The 14,977-nt window shown below is 38.8% G+C and overlaps 1 long non-coding RNA gene across 2 annotated transcripts in view; it reads right to left on the bottom strand.

Moving 5' to 3' along the window:
• Positions 1-14,573, bottom strand: part of LOC122452157 — a 96,675-nt gene extending 82,102 nt beyond the window's left edge. Inside the window, exon 1 of one of the 2 annotated variants that reach the window (XR_006272608.1) lies at positions 14,249-14,573. This is a non-coding gene — a long non-coding RNA (uncharacterized LOC122452157). The remainder of the gene's footprint in view (positions 1-14,248) is intronic. The other variant, XR_006272607.1, reaches the window with a different exon arrangement.
• Positions 14,574-14,977: the final 404 nt, after the last annotated feature.

The raw sequence follows: 14,977 nt of genomic DNA, 5'->3' as shown, positions 1-14,977 counted from the left end.
TCAAAATGGATTAAAGATCCAAGTGTAAGACCAGAAACTATAAAACTCCTAGAGGAAAACATAGGCAAAAACACTCTCTGACATAAATCACAGCAGGATCCTCTATGACCCACCTCTCAGAGCAATGGAAATAAATGCAAAAATAAACAGTTCAGTTCAGTTCAGTTGCTCAGTCCTGTCCATCTCTTTGTGGCCCCATGAACTGCAGCACGTCAGGCCTCCCTGTCCATCACCAACTCCCGGAGTCCACCCAAACCCATGTGCATTGAGTCGGTGATGCCATCCAACCATCTCATCCTCTGTCATCCCCTTCTCCTCCTGCCCTCAATATTTCCCAACATCAGGGTCTTTTCAAATGAGTCAGCTCTTCGCGTCAGGTGGCCAAAATATTGGAGTTACAAATTCAACATCAGTCCTTCCAATGAACACCCAGGACTGACTTCCTTTAGGATGGACTGGTTGGATCTCCTTGGAGCCCAAGGGACTCTCAAGAGTCTTCTCCAACACCACAGTTCAAAAGCACCAATTCTTCCGCCCTCAGTTTTCTTTACAGTCCAACTCTCACATCCATACATGACCACTGAAAAAACCATAGCCTTGACTAGACGGACATTTGTTGACAAAGTAATGTCTCTGCTTTTTAGTATGCTGTCTAGGTTGGTCATAACTTTCCTTCCAAGGAGTAAGTGTCTTTTAATTTCATGGCTGCAATGAAAATAAACAAATGGGACTTAATTAAACTTAAAAGATTTGCACAACAAAGGAAACTATAAGCAAGGTGAAAAGAGAGCCTTCAGAATGGGAGAAGATAAAGCAAACAAAGCAACTGACAAAGAATTAATCTCAAAAATATACAAGCAGCTCCTGCAGCTCAATTCCAGAAAAACAAATGATCCAATCAAACAATGTGCCAAAGAACTAAACAGACATTTCTCAAAGAAGACATAATGGCTAACAAACACATGAAAAGATGCTTAACATCACTCATTATCAGAGAAATGCAAATCAAAACCACAATGAGGTACCATCTCATGCTGGTCAGAATGGATGCTATCCAAAAGTCTACAAACAATAAATGCTGAAGAGGGCGTGGAGAAAAGGGAACACTCTTACACTGTTGGTTGGAATGCAAACTAGTGCAGCCACTATGGAGAATGGTGTGGAGATTCCTTAAAAACCTGGAAATAGAACTGCCATACGACCCAGCAATCCCACTGCTGGGCATATACACCAAAGAATTTAGAATTGAAAGAGACACGTGCACCCCAGTGTTCATCACAGCACTATTTACAATAGCCAGGATATGGAAGGAAACTAGATGTCCATAGGCAGATGAATGGATAAGGAAGCTGTGGTAAATATACACAAGGGAATATTACTCAGCCATTAAAAAGAATGCATTTGAATCAGTTCTAATGAGGTGGATGAAACTGGAGCCTATTATACAGAATGTAGTAAGTCAGAAAGAAAAACACCAATACAGTATACTAATGCATATATATGGAATTTAGAAAGATGGTAACGATGACCCTATATGTGGGACAGCAAAAGAGACACAGATATAAATAACAGTCTTTTGGACTCTGTGGGAGAAGGTGAGGCTGGGATGATTTGAGAGAATAGCATTGAAACATGTATATTATCATATGTGAAACAGATCACCAGTCCAGGTTCGATGCATGAGACAAGTGCTCAGGGCTGGTGCACTGGGAAGACCCAGAGGGATGGGATGGGGAGGGAGGTGGGAGGGGGGTTCAGGATGGGGAACACATGTACACCCATGGCTGATTCATGTCAATGAATGGCAAATCCCACTACAATATTGTAAAGCAATTAGCCTCCAATTAAAATAAATTAATTAATTTAAAAAATAAAAATTAGAAAAACAACTTATCTATGAACATTATATAATCTTTTTGTAAAATATTATTTTTGAATATCAAATTACAAAGTTTAAAATAAAATATCACTGCTCTTGATAAACTGCTTACTGATAAAAGAAAAAACACTATCACATTTGAATCATTTAAAATAGATTATGAATTTTTTATTTCTATAGCAGGAAACTTTGTTGGGCGTATATCTGAATGCATTTCCTTGATGTATGTTTGAGACTTAAGATTTCACAAAGATATTTCTCAGAATTGTATCCTGTCAATTATATATTTTTATTTTGATTAAATGGATGAGATAAAATAAAACTCAATATGATAAAACAAAGAAATAATTTTAACACTTCTTATATATCTCATTTTTTAAACGTACTGATAATTAGTGGGGAAGACTGAATAGTCTAATCTCATTTTGTCTGCCTTCCTTTTTTGTGGGCAGCTAAGAGTACCGAGATACTGAGTTAAATTTCCTTGGCAAAATATCACAGTGAGAATAGTAGTTACTTCTTTTTTTCTGTGTGTTTTGTTAATTTTAACTTTGCATTTGACACAGAGACATGGCAACCTTATAGCAGGTTCAAACAACATTTAGATTACTTAACAGATTACAGAAGTACATAGGTAGTTAAATGCCCCAAAGTTAAAAATCAAGAAAGAAAATGAGCAGAAAACTATTTCACTCTTTTCTAAATTAAGCAGCATTTCTATATGAGCCTGAAGTATCATTGTATTAGCAAGTGGCAGTTCATCTTTAAAGGAGAAAGTTTGCACTAAGACAGAAATCTTCTAGTTGTTATAAAACCTGCAATTATTTGCTTAAATAAGTTACAAAATGCAATTCTAAGCCTTATATAGTATCAGACCATTGTGCTGGCTTGATAATCAGTCCAGTTCAGTTTAGTTCAGTCGCTCAATCGTGTCCGACTCTTTGCGACCCCGTGAATCTCAGCACGCCAGGCCTCCCTGTCCATCACCAACTCCCGAAGTTTACTCAAACTCATGTCGATTGAGTCAGTGATGCCATCCAGCCATCTCATCCCCTGTTGTCCCCTTCTCTTCCTGCCCTCAATCCCTCCCAGCATCAGGGTCTTTTCCAGTGAGTCAACTCTTCGCATGAGGTGGCCAAAGTATTGGAGTTTCAGCCTCAGCATCAGTCCTTCCAAAGAACACCCAGGACTGATTTCCTTTAAGATTGACTGGTTGGATCTCCTTGGAGTCCAAAGGACTCTCAAGAGTCTCCTCCAACAACACAGTTCAAAAGCATCAATTTTTCAGGGCTCAGCTTCACAGTCCAACTCTCACATCCATACATGACCACTGGAAAAACCATAGCCTTGACTAGATGGACCTTTGTTGACAAAGTAATGTCTCTGCTTTTTAATATGCTATCTAGGTTGGTCATAACTTTCCTTCCAAGGCGTAAGCGTCTTTTAATTTTATGGCTGCAATCACCATCTGCAGTGATTTTGGAGCCCCCAAAAATAAAGTCTGACACTGCTTCCACTGTTTCCCCATCTATTTCCCATTAAGTGATGGGACCAGATGCCATGATCTTAGTTTTAGTTTTCTGAATGTTGAGCTTTAAGCCAACTTTTTCACTCTCCTCTTTCACTTTCATCAAGCGGCTTTTTAGTTCCTCTTCACTCTCTGCCATAAGGGTGGTGTCATTTGCATATCTGAGGTTATTGATATTTCTCACGGCAATCTTGATTCCAGCTTGTGCTTCTTCCAGCCCAGCATTTCTCATGATGTACTCTGGATATAAGTTAAATAAGCAGGGTGACAATATACAGCCTTGACATACTCCTTTTCCTATGTGGAACCAATCTGTTGGTCCATGTCCAGTTCTAACTGTTGCTTCCTGACCTGCATATAGGTTTCTCAAGAGGCAGGTCAGGTGGTCTGGTATTCCCATCTCTTGAAGAACTTCCCACAGTTTATTGTGATCCACACAGTCAAAGGCTTTGGCATAGTCAATAAAGCAGAAATAGATGTTGTTCTGGAACTCTCTTGCTTTTTCGATGATCCAGCAGATGTTGGCAATTTGATCTCTGGTTCCTCTGCCTTTTCTAAAACCAGCCTGATCATCTGGAAGTTCACGGTTCATGTATTGCTGAAGCCTGGCTTAGAGAATTTTGAGCGTTTCTTTACTAGCTTTTGAGATGAGTTCAATTTTGTGGTAGTTTGTATAATCTTTGGGATTGCCCTTCTTTGGGATTGGAATGAAAATGGACCTTTCCCAGTCCTGTGGCCACTGTTGAATTTTCCAAATTTGCTGGCATATTGAGTGCAACAATTTCACAGCATCCTAGTTGCCCTAAAATTGAGTTTCGGAAGTAGAATCTATATGATGATGTTTATCATTTTTATCCTGTATCTTCTGTCTTCAAAATTAACATATTTTTAATTGCTTTGTCACTGTAGTTTCTCACCAGTAAAATCAAGTTCTTCACTTCTATGAGGATTTTCCCTCTCTCATGAGTAAATACTTTTTATGTCTCTTTTTTTGTTGTTGTTGTTGTTGTTTTTTTATTTTTATTTTTTTAAAATTTATTTATTTATTTTTTCAGTGGGTTTTGTCATACATTGACATGAATCAGCAATAGATTTACACGTATTCCCCATCCCGATCCCCCCTCCCACCTCCCTCTCCACCCGATTCCTCTGGATCTTCCCAGTGCACCAGGCCCGAGCACTTGTCTCATGCATCCCACCTGGGCTGGTGACCTGTTTCACCATAGATAATATACATGCTGTTCTTTCGCAACATCCCACCCTCACCTTCTCCCACAGAGTTCAAAAGTCTGTTCTGTACTTCTGTGTCTCTTTTTCTGTTTTGCATATAGGGTTATCATTACCATCTTTCTAAATTCCATATATATGTGTTAGTATGCTGTAATGTTCTTTATCTTTCTGGCTTACTTCACTCTGTATAATGGGCTCCAGTTTCATCCATCTCATTAGAACTGGTTCAAATGAATTCTTTTTAACAGCTGAGTAATATTCCATGGTGTATATGTACCACAGCTTCTTTATCCATTCATCTGCTGATGGGCATCTAGGTTGCTTCCATGTCCTGGCTATTATAAACAGTGCTGCGATGAACATTGGGGTGCACGTGTCTCTTTCAGATCTGGTTTCCTCAGTGTGTATGCCCAGGAGTGGTATTGCTGGGTCATATGGCAGTTCTATTTCCAGTTTTTTAAGAAATTAAGATAATGAACAGATATGCATTATTTTCTCTATCTTTGAATTTTTCTAATGACAGAAAGTGCACACTGCACAAGTCATATATAATTTCATATGTATTTGGATTTCATATTATTATATGTATGTGTGTGTATGTATGTATGCCATGACTACAATTGCAAAGTTTATTTTGACTTTAATTTTGTGTAATTTAAGAATGGATTCATAAAGGTGATTTGCCTCAACACACAGGAATGCACTGGAATATCTGTATCACTAAAAATGAATTAGAATTATTTATCATACAAATATAGTAATTTCACCAAAGAGTGGAATAGGATTGTCTGAATAGCCTCCCATGTCAAAAACTCTGGGGTGTTGTTATAGAAAGTGTAACTTTGAAAAATAGAGGAAATAATCCTTGTCTTGTAGAAGGAAGAGAAGGCACTGTCTACCCTGTTGATTTTCTTATTCTGACTCTGGAGCAAACAACCACAGGAACAAGGAAACTGCATGGTTTGACAATTTAGCAGGCCTGACTCATCAATAAACACCTTGACATAAAGATAACTTCAGATTTTTCTTTTTTTAACTCAGTCATAGGCAGTGATTTTCTACCCTTCAGAAAATCTGAGATATCAAAGAAAGCAGAATCTGTCTACTTTTAGAAAACACTGCTATGATCTTCTTTCCAAATGAACCCACAGGACAAAAATAGTTCAAAAAGCAGTTGGTTAAAACTAATGCAGACATATTTTGCAAAGTTTTTGGAAAATGGGTCCACTATCTAAATAACATAGGGGATGATTAAATTATCACCTTTGTCAAATAATGTATATTCACACTTCTGAGTATGCTTAAGATGTAAATTCATGATATTTTTGTCCTGAGTATTTTTTTCTCGATAACTTTCACTAAGTAATTGAATACATTAGTTTTGCTGCCGCTGCCAAGTCTCTTCAGTTGTGTCCAACTCTGTGTGACCCCATAGATGGCAGCCCACCAGGCTCCCCCATCCTTGGGACTCTCCAGGCAAGAACATTGGAGTGGGTTGCCATTTCCTTCTCCAATGCATGAAAGTGAAAAGTGAAAGTGAAGTCGTTCAGTCCCATCAGACTCCTAGTGATCCCATGGACTGCAGCCCACCAGGCTCCTCCATTCATGGGCAAGAGTACTGGAGTGGGTTGCCATTGCCTTCTCCAACATTAGTTTTAACCAACTGCATTTTACGTTTATTTTTTCTTTTCATTCATTTTTATTAGTTGGAGGCTAATTACTTTACAGTATTGTAGTGATTTTGGCCAACTGCATTTTAGCACTGTTTTCTAAAATGCTGTTTCATCTGTCTTTTCTTCTCAGTTATCTTGTAGATTCTCCTGATCCAATCACTCATCATATGACTTCAAAGCATATACTTTTTCACTTCCAGTCCATATATTTCAATAAAAATTATCGGTCATATTCAATGTGGGTATGAATCTTCACTTACAGGTTCACGCCTCTTGCCCAGGCACAATTACTAGTAGTGCCATTTTTCATTCGGAAAGTATCCCAGTTTTATTGGCAAATTATATGGTCACCCTCATTCATAATCAAGGATATCACTCCCAGACTAGACTAGAAATTTTGCATTTTTGCCAAGTAGAAGATCATACAATTATATTGAATACTTGGAATAGATTTTTCTATTGTACCTTGCATTACATGTGATTTTACAGTATTTTCCCATTTTCCAGTATTTGTTGAAGGTAACTCAACCAAACTAGACCACGTTTCTACATCTTTAAAGGACTATTTATTCCCTAAACAACCATTAAAACTTTCCTCCTTTATAGCTTTGATTCTCTAGAGCAGAAATACTACAGTGTTTTCACCAAGAATTCATCTGAAATCTTGATACCACTTTCCACCACCATAGTGACTTCATTTAAGCCTATGCCACTATGACACTTATCTGTGTTTCTGATTCTTTTAGAGTAGGTATTTATTTTCTCTTAACTTTTATTTAAATAAAAAATTTAAAACTACAAGAAAATAAGATCTCTCTCTCTCTCTCTCTCTCTCTGTCTCTCTCTCTGTCTCTCTCTCTCTGTCTCTCTCTCTCTCTTTAGTTGCTAAGTCGTGTCCGACTCTTGCATGGATTGTAGCCTGCCAGGCTCCTCTGTCCATGCGATTCTCCAGGCAAGAATACTGGAGTGGGTTGCCATTTCTTTTTCCAGGGGATCTTTCCAACCCAGGGATCTAATCCAGGTCTCCTGCACTGCAGGCAGATTCTTCACCAACTGCGCTATCAGGAAAGCCCAGAAAATAAGATACCAAACAGTAATAACCAGTTTCCTGTCATCCAGAATTGAGAAGCTTAATATCTGTTTCCTTCAAGTAACTATTTGAGTGGATAAATTAAATTACAGATACTTTTGAAGTAAACTTTGACCAATTTTTAAATTATTTTTACTTCACCTCCTCCTCAAATGATCTTTCCTCTTTTCCTCAAAAACAACAATAAAACACCTAAAACAAACCTGGGGTATATACTCATATTTTAATATATATGTGTATCGATGTGGAATATATAACATTATGTGACTGAGTATTTTTTTATGTGGACCATTGTTAAAGTATTTATTGTGGGATCCTAGCTCTCTGACTGGAGAAGACAATGGCAACCCACTCCAGTACTCTTGCCTGGAAAATCCCATGCACGGAGGAGCCTGGTAGGCTGCGGTCCATGGGGTCGCCAACAGTCAGATAGGACTGAGCGACTTCCCTTTCACTTTTCACTTTCATGCATTGGAGAAGGAAATGGCAACCCACTCCAGTGTTCTTGTCTGGAGAATCCCAGGGATGGAGGAGCCTGGTGGGCCGCTGTCTGCGGGGTCACACAGAGTTGGACACGACTGAAGCGACTTAGCAGCAGCAGCAGCAGCAGTTCTCTGACCAGGGATCGAATCTGCACCCTCTGCATTGGAAGGTGAAATCACAACTGCTGGACCATCAGGTAAGTCCTTGTAATTTAGTTTTTATGACTCTTTCCAAAATGCAGTTGAGGAAATGTGCCCTTTTTACCCACAATTTACTTCTGAGGTGTATCTGTAATTGATGGATGCGGGAGCTGACTAGTATTTGCTAGAAAAAGATCACTGTTTCATTTTCACATCTGTAGCCTGAAATCAGCCACGGCTTATTTACAACATACAAATTGGCGAAACATTACAAACCAGAACTTTTTTGTTTTTTTTAATGGACTGTGTTTCTCATATATCTCATTTTTCATGTTACTATTGTTTTTTATAAACATGCTAAACTCAATGATCTGTTGTTTTATTCAGAAAACTGTTCTCCCTTCTCTGGTCTTTTCTCCCCTTCTTTCATTTGGCATCACACACAACGTCATCTTGTATGTATTCCCTGGAAACTTGTACAGGAAGTGGAATTGCTGAATTCCTGAGTGTGCTTCTCGGGTTTCAACGTGACTGCAGCTAAAGCAGCATAGGTACATTATTTCTTATTTCTCTCCTTCTTGACAAAGTCTGACATTTTTCCCCTTCCTGTATTTTGATAGTCCTATAGGTGAAATATTATATCATTTTTGTTTTATTTCTATTTCTCTGATAAGGTTGATCTCTTCATTCATTTATTTTAAATTTGTTTTTCTTCTATTATATGGAAGAAAATAACTTTCCTAGTGTCAAAATAGTTTCATTTTCTTCAAGCATATAAACTGTAACCATTTCCTTCCAGAATTAAAAGAATTGCTTTCAATCAAGAAACATGTTTTTACTTTAGCTTTTTTTTTTTTCCCACCAGATCGGGCTAGTACATGAAACGCATCCATGGTATTCACTCTCTGCATCACAATCATCATCTGCTTAGTCATTCAATGAATATTTAAGAAGTGCTTTCTATGTCAGTCACTATTCTAGATTCCGGGAATTTAACTAAGAACAAAAAAAGGGGGAAATAGACTGAGTGGAACTTCATTTTGGAACAATTTTGTAGTGGAAATCTAGAAGACCTGTAGGAAAAATGTATTACAAGTTAGTGGTGAGGATTTTAAGGAGAACGTAAAGTGGGAACAAGTCACTAGGAAGGGCTACAATTGTAAATTGAGTGACTCAAGGAAGATGTCACAACAAAGATGACTTTGGCCAAAGCCTGGAAGGTTATAAGCAAGCAAATCATACACCTGATTTAGAACCTGCTAATATAAGAAGATCAGTAAGTTCAAAGGCATTGTTTGTAAAATCTAGTAGAATGTTCAGCAGTACAGAATTTTCAGGACAATAACTACCTTTTATGATGAAAAGGAAAAATAAGTCATAAAAAAATTATTTCAAAGACACCAAAAACCTGCCCCTAAAGATATTTATTCATTACTATGGACATATTTGGAAAAAATAAAATCTCTTTGTGCCCAAGCCCATATTTCTGCTTCATATTCTTTCAGCAATAGATGATTCCTTTACATGGATGTAGCTATTATAATAAATTAGCCTAAAACTAAAATATAATTTTAGTCCATGCTGGTTAAAGTCAAGAGGAGTCAAAACAGTTATTCTATCAGAAAGTATCACCGTATGCCTTTTGATCCATGCCAACCAATCTTCTGATATGTCCCCATTAATAGGTATTTATTAGGGACATTTGTAGACAAAGAAAAACATTAGAAATTAAACTCCTCAAACTGTTGTTACAATAGGGAAGATATAAATTCCTTCTCCCCTGCATAACTCCAAAAAGATCACCAAAATGCCTCCAAATGCATCCAAAAAGAAAAAAAAAAAGTTGTCCAAGGAGGCCTTATGAATAGCAGAGAAAGGAAGAAAAGCCAAAGGCAAAGGAGAAAAGGAAAGATAAACCCATCTGAATGCAGAGTTCCAAAGTATAGCATGGAGAGATAAGAAAGCCTTCCTCAGCGATCAGTGAAAAGAAATAGAGGAAAACAATAGAAGGGGAAAGACTAGAGATCTCTTCGAGAAAATTAGAGATCCCAAGGGAACATTTCATGCAAATATGGGCACAATAAAGGACAGAAATGGTATGGACCTAACGGATCCATAGATCCATGGTATTCAGTCTCCGCAGAATATATTAAGAGGTGGCAAGAATATACAAAAGAACCTTACAAAAAAAGATCTTCATGACCCAGATAACCACAATGGTGTAATCACTCACCTAGACCCAGACATCCTGGAAGTCAAATGGGCCTTAGGAAGCATCACTATGAACAAAGCTATTGGAGGTGATGGAATTCCAGTTGAGCTATTTCAAATCCTAAAAGACAATACTACGAAATTGCTACAATCAATATACCAGCAAGTTTGGAAAACTCAGCAGGGGCCACAGGACAGGAAAAGGTCAGTTTTCATTCCAATCCCAAAGAAATACAATGCAAAAGAATGTCCAAACTGCCACACAATTGCACACACCTCACACACTAGCAAAATAATGCTCAAAATTCTCCAAGCAAGGCTTCAGCAGTACATGAACCATGAACTTCCAGATGTTCAAGCTGGATTTAGAAAAGGCAGAGGAACCAGAGATCAAATTGCCAACATCCTTTGGATCATCAAAAAAGCAAGAAAGTTCCAGAAAAATTTCTGCATTATTGACTAAACCAAAGCCTTTGACTGTGTTGATCACAACAAACTGTGGAATATTCTTCAAGAGATGGGAATACCAGACCACCTGACCTGCCTCCTGAGAAACCTGTATGCAGGTCAAGGAGCAACAGAACTAGACATGAAATAACAGACTAGTTGTTGCATGTCAAGGCTGTATATTGTGACCTTGCTTATTTAAATTATATACAGGGTACAACATGGAAAATGACAGGCTGGATGAAGCACAAACTGGAATCAAGATTGTCAGGAGAAATATCAATAACTTCAGATAAGAAATAATACCACTCTTATGGCAGAAAGCAAAAGAGGAACTAAAGAGCCTCTTGATGAAAGTGAAAGAGAGAGTGAAACAGTTGGCTTAATACTCAACATTCAGAAAACTAAGATCAGGGAATCTGGTCCCACCCCTCATGGCAAATAGATGGGGAAACAATGAAAACTGTGACAGACTTTATTTTGGAGGGCTCCAAAATCACTGCAGATTGTGACTGCAGCCATGGAATTAAAAGATGCTTGCTCCTTGGAAGAAAAGCTATGACCAATCTAGAGAGCATGTTAAAAAGCAGAGACAGTACTTTGCCAGCAAAGGTCCATCTAGTCAAAGCAATGGTTTTTCCAGCAGTCATGTATGGATGTGAGAGTTGGACTATAAAGAAAGCTGACACCAAAGAATTGATGCTTCTGAACTGTCTTGTTGGAGAAGACTCTTGACAGTCCCTTGGACTGCAAGGAGATCCAACCAGTCCATCCTAAAGGAGATCAGTCCTGAATATTCATTGGAAGGACTGATGTTGAAGCTGTAACTCCAATAATTTAGCCACCTGATGTGAGGAATCACTTGACTTGACCCTGATGCTGGGAATTATTGAAGGTGGGAAGAGAAGGGGATAACAGGATGAGATGGTTGGATGGCATCACTGACTCAATGGACATGAGTTTGAGCAAACTCTGGGAGTTGGTGATGGACAGGGAAACCTGGAGTGCTGCCGTCCATGGGGTCACAAAGAGTCAGACACGATTGAGTGAATGAACTAAACTGAACTGATCTCCATGTTCCTCTCATTTCTGATCACTTAACTTGCATCTAAAAATTTGGACCATGTTTTTCCCATGTGTCTGAAAATAACTGCCCAAAAGTCAAAGAAATTAGCATTCTCTGGTCTGACGTTAGTACTCAGAAGACCCAGCAGCTGATCATCCTCTCCCCAAACTCTGTTGTGAATGTGTACTTTCATTTGGTGAACTGTGCCCTTCCCCTAGGCACATCTAGTCATTGGGTCTGTGTGTGGAAAACCTAATTTGTACTAGAGTTGCCTGAGCTCCTAATTCTCTTCCTGGGGCTGCTTCTTTAGATGTATGGCTCCATTTCTACCAAGAAAATGTGATTAAGATACTGCTACTGGTTGTTTGGGGCTGTCCTGATGGCTCAGTGATAAAGAATCCACCTGCTAGTGCAGGAGACACAAGCTGGATCCCTGTGTCAGGAAAATATCCTGGAGAAGTAAAAGGCAGCCCACTTCAGTATTCCTGCCGGGGAAATCCCATGAACAGAGGAGCCTGGCAGTTCCAGAGGGCTGCAAAAGAGTCAGATACGACTTAGCAATTAAAAAACAACAACTGGTTGCTTCAGTTGTTTACCTGCCAACCAGCCTTCATCTCCTCTGCATTACCTCCAAATAAACAAAGTAACCACTAACAATGTGCATGAAAAGCTTCCTATGGCCTGGAGTCTTACTTTCCAACAGACTGTCTTGACCTTAAACACATTATTCCCCCATATCCTGAGACTGGTCTAATTTTCAGGACATGGAGCTATTTTTGCTCTTCTTAGGTCACATACAAGATATTATACCATATGGCTTAAAACTCAACATTCAGAAAACTAAGATCACAGAATGTGGTCCCATCACTTCACGGCAAATAGATGGGAAAGCAATGGAAACCGTGAGAGACTATTTTCTTAGGTTCAAAAATCACTGCAGATAGTGACTGCAGCCATGAAATTAAAAGACACATGCTCCTTGGAAGAAGCTATGACAAACCTAGACAGCACAATTAAAAGCAGAGACATTACTTTGCTGACAAATGTCTGTCTAATCAAAGCTATGGTTTTCCCAGTAGTCATGTATGGATATAAGAGTCAGACCATAAAGAAAGCTGAGCACTGAAGAATTGATGCTTTTGAACTGTGGTGTTGGAGAAGACTCTTGAGAGTCCCTTGGACTGCAAGTATATCAAACCAGTCAATCCTAAAGGAAATCAATCCTGAATATTCATTGGAAGGACTGATGCTGAAGCTGAAACTCAGATACTCTGGCCACCTGATGCAAAGAGCTAACCGACTGGAAAAGAGCCTATTGCTGGGAAAGATTGAAGGCAGGAGGAGAAGGACAAGACAGAGGATGAGCATGTTGGATGGCATCACTGACTCAATGGAAATTAGTTTGAGCAAGCTACGGGAGCTGGTGATGGACGGGGACGCCTGGCGTACTGCATTCCATACAGTTGCAAAGAGCTGGACATGACTGTGTGACTGAACTGAGCTGATATCATCAATGGTACAAATGAACTTATTTACAAAACAGAAATAGAGTCACGGATGTAGAAAACAAACATGGTTAATAGAGGGGAAGAGGGGAGAGAGATAAATTGGGAGATTGGAATTGACATATATACACTGCTAAATATAAAATAGATAACTAATAAGGATCTGCTATATAGTACATGGAAGTTTACTCAATACTTGGTAATAATCTACATGGAAAAATGAACCTAAAAAAGGGGGATATATGTATACTTATGACTGATTCACTTTGCTGTATAGCAAAACTAACACACTGTAAATCAGCTATACCCCAATAAAAATAAAAAAATGATATTATACCATCCTACTATAAATTACAAAGCATTTATAAATTTAAAGAATATGGTGAACATTAAATATGATTCATAAAGTTCAGTCTTATATTTATCTTTACAAATAAAAAATATTACAGTAATCAATAGGCAGGGCTGTTTTGAATGTATACAGCACTGCTTGATCCATGATACAAGATTGTAGCATATTTTAGATTGCAAATAATATGACTTATGAGATAAAACATGTACACTAGAGATAATGAAAGAGCAATATAAATCAGCATATAATTTTGCAATTCTGAATGCATTAAAAATTGACTCCCTTATTATGTATTCAGCATTTTTCCGGGTTTTGAGGTGACCACAAATAAAGATCATAGTGAGCCATCAAGAAGTTTAGAGTCTAAAAGGAGGAAGAAAGCAATCAAACAGGTTCAGAACGGTGAGTAAACTGATGTAGTTAAGTTCTGGACACAAAAGCACTGTAGAAGAAGGTGCCCTGTACCGAGAAGACTTTGAGCAGGGCCAGGTTAGGAAGACTTCCTTGGGTAGGTGGATCAAAACTGATACAGAAAGGTTTAAGGCAAAGAGCATTTCAGGCTGAGAACAGCCAAAAAACTGATGGCGTTGAGCTCACATATAATGTCTACAAACACTGAATATTTGATGCTCATTCAATCTTACCTTTTTAGATCAGCTCTGTCATTAATCAGTTACACGACCTTGGGAAAGTTGCTTGAACATTTTGCAACTGAAGTTATTCAACCACATGAATAAGTGATTAGACTCGGCCATCTCTTCACTTCCTTCCAGTCCTCTGTCAGTCCCTTTTCCATAAGCAAGGAGAGAAAAACAGGTATTAATGAAATGAAGCAGGACCCTGTGGTCCTTGCCCCCCACACCCTCTGCTTGCCCTCTGTCTGTGGAAAAACTTTAGCCAAACACTACGTTCAGCCAGAGAAATGAGAACAGGAAGAAACAAAGGAAAACAGTGAAAGGAGACCAAATAGTTAGAGGTTAGTCATTAAGCGTAGTCAAGGACATTCAGTTTCTTCTCAAGGTCTACAGATAATATTCTGAGCCATATCCTGTGTCCAAAAATACTGAATCCCCACCAGGTGGAAGAAGTTAACTACGCAATGACCAGACTGTAGCTGTGACCTAAGGAAGCTGCCACAGTTCTGAGACTGGCCTCAGAGAAACGTGAGGAAACCAGCCCTGGAACTGAGGATTAAGGGCACCTAAAACCATCACGGTGATGCTGGTCAGACCACCCATGACTGATTTCAAGATGATTATCAGAGCTGACTGTGCTTTTTCTGCATGTGGCCTCCTCCATCTGCCTACAAAAACTCTTGCCCACTGACCATCCAGGGTGGGGGGCGCAGGAGTCAGTCTTTGGATGGGCATCCT

Source organism: Cervus canadensis, chromosome 13 (genome assembly GCF_019320065.1).
Source record: "Cervus canadensis isolate Bull #8, Minnesota chromosome 13, ASM1932006v1, whole genome shotgun sequence".
Taxonomy (NCBI): Eukaryota; Metazoa; Chordata; class Mammalia; order Artiodactyla; family Cervidae; genus Cervus; species Cervus canadensis.
The sequence above is the reverse complement of the archived record's forward strand: the minus strand, read 5'-3'. Positions and strand labels throughout refer to the sequence as shown.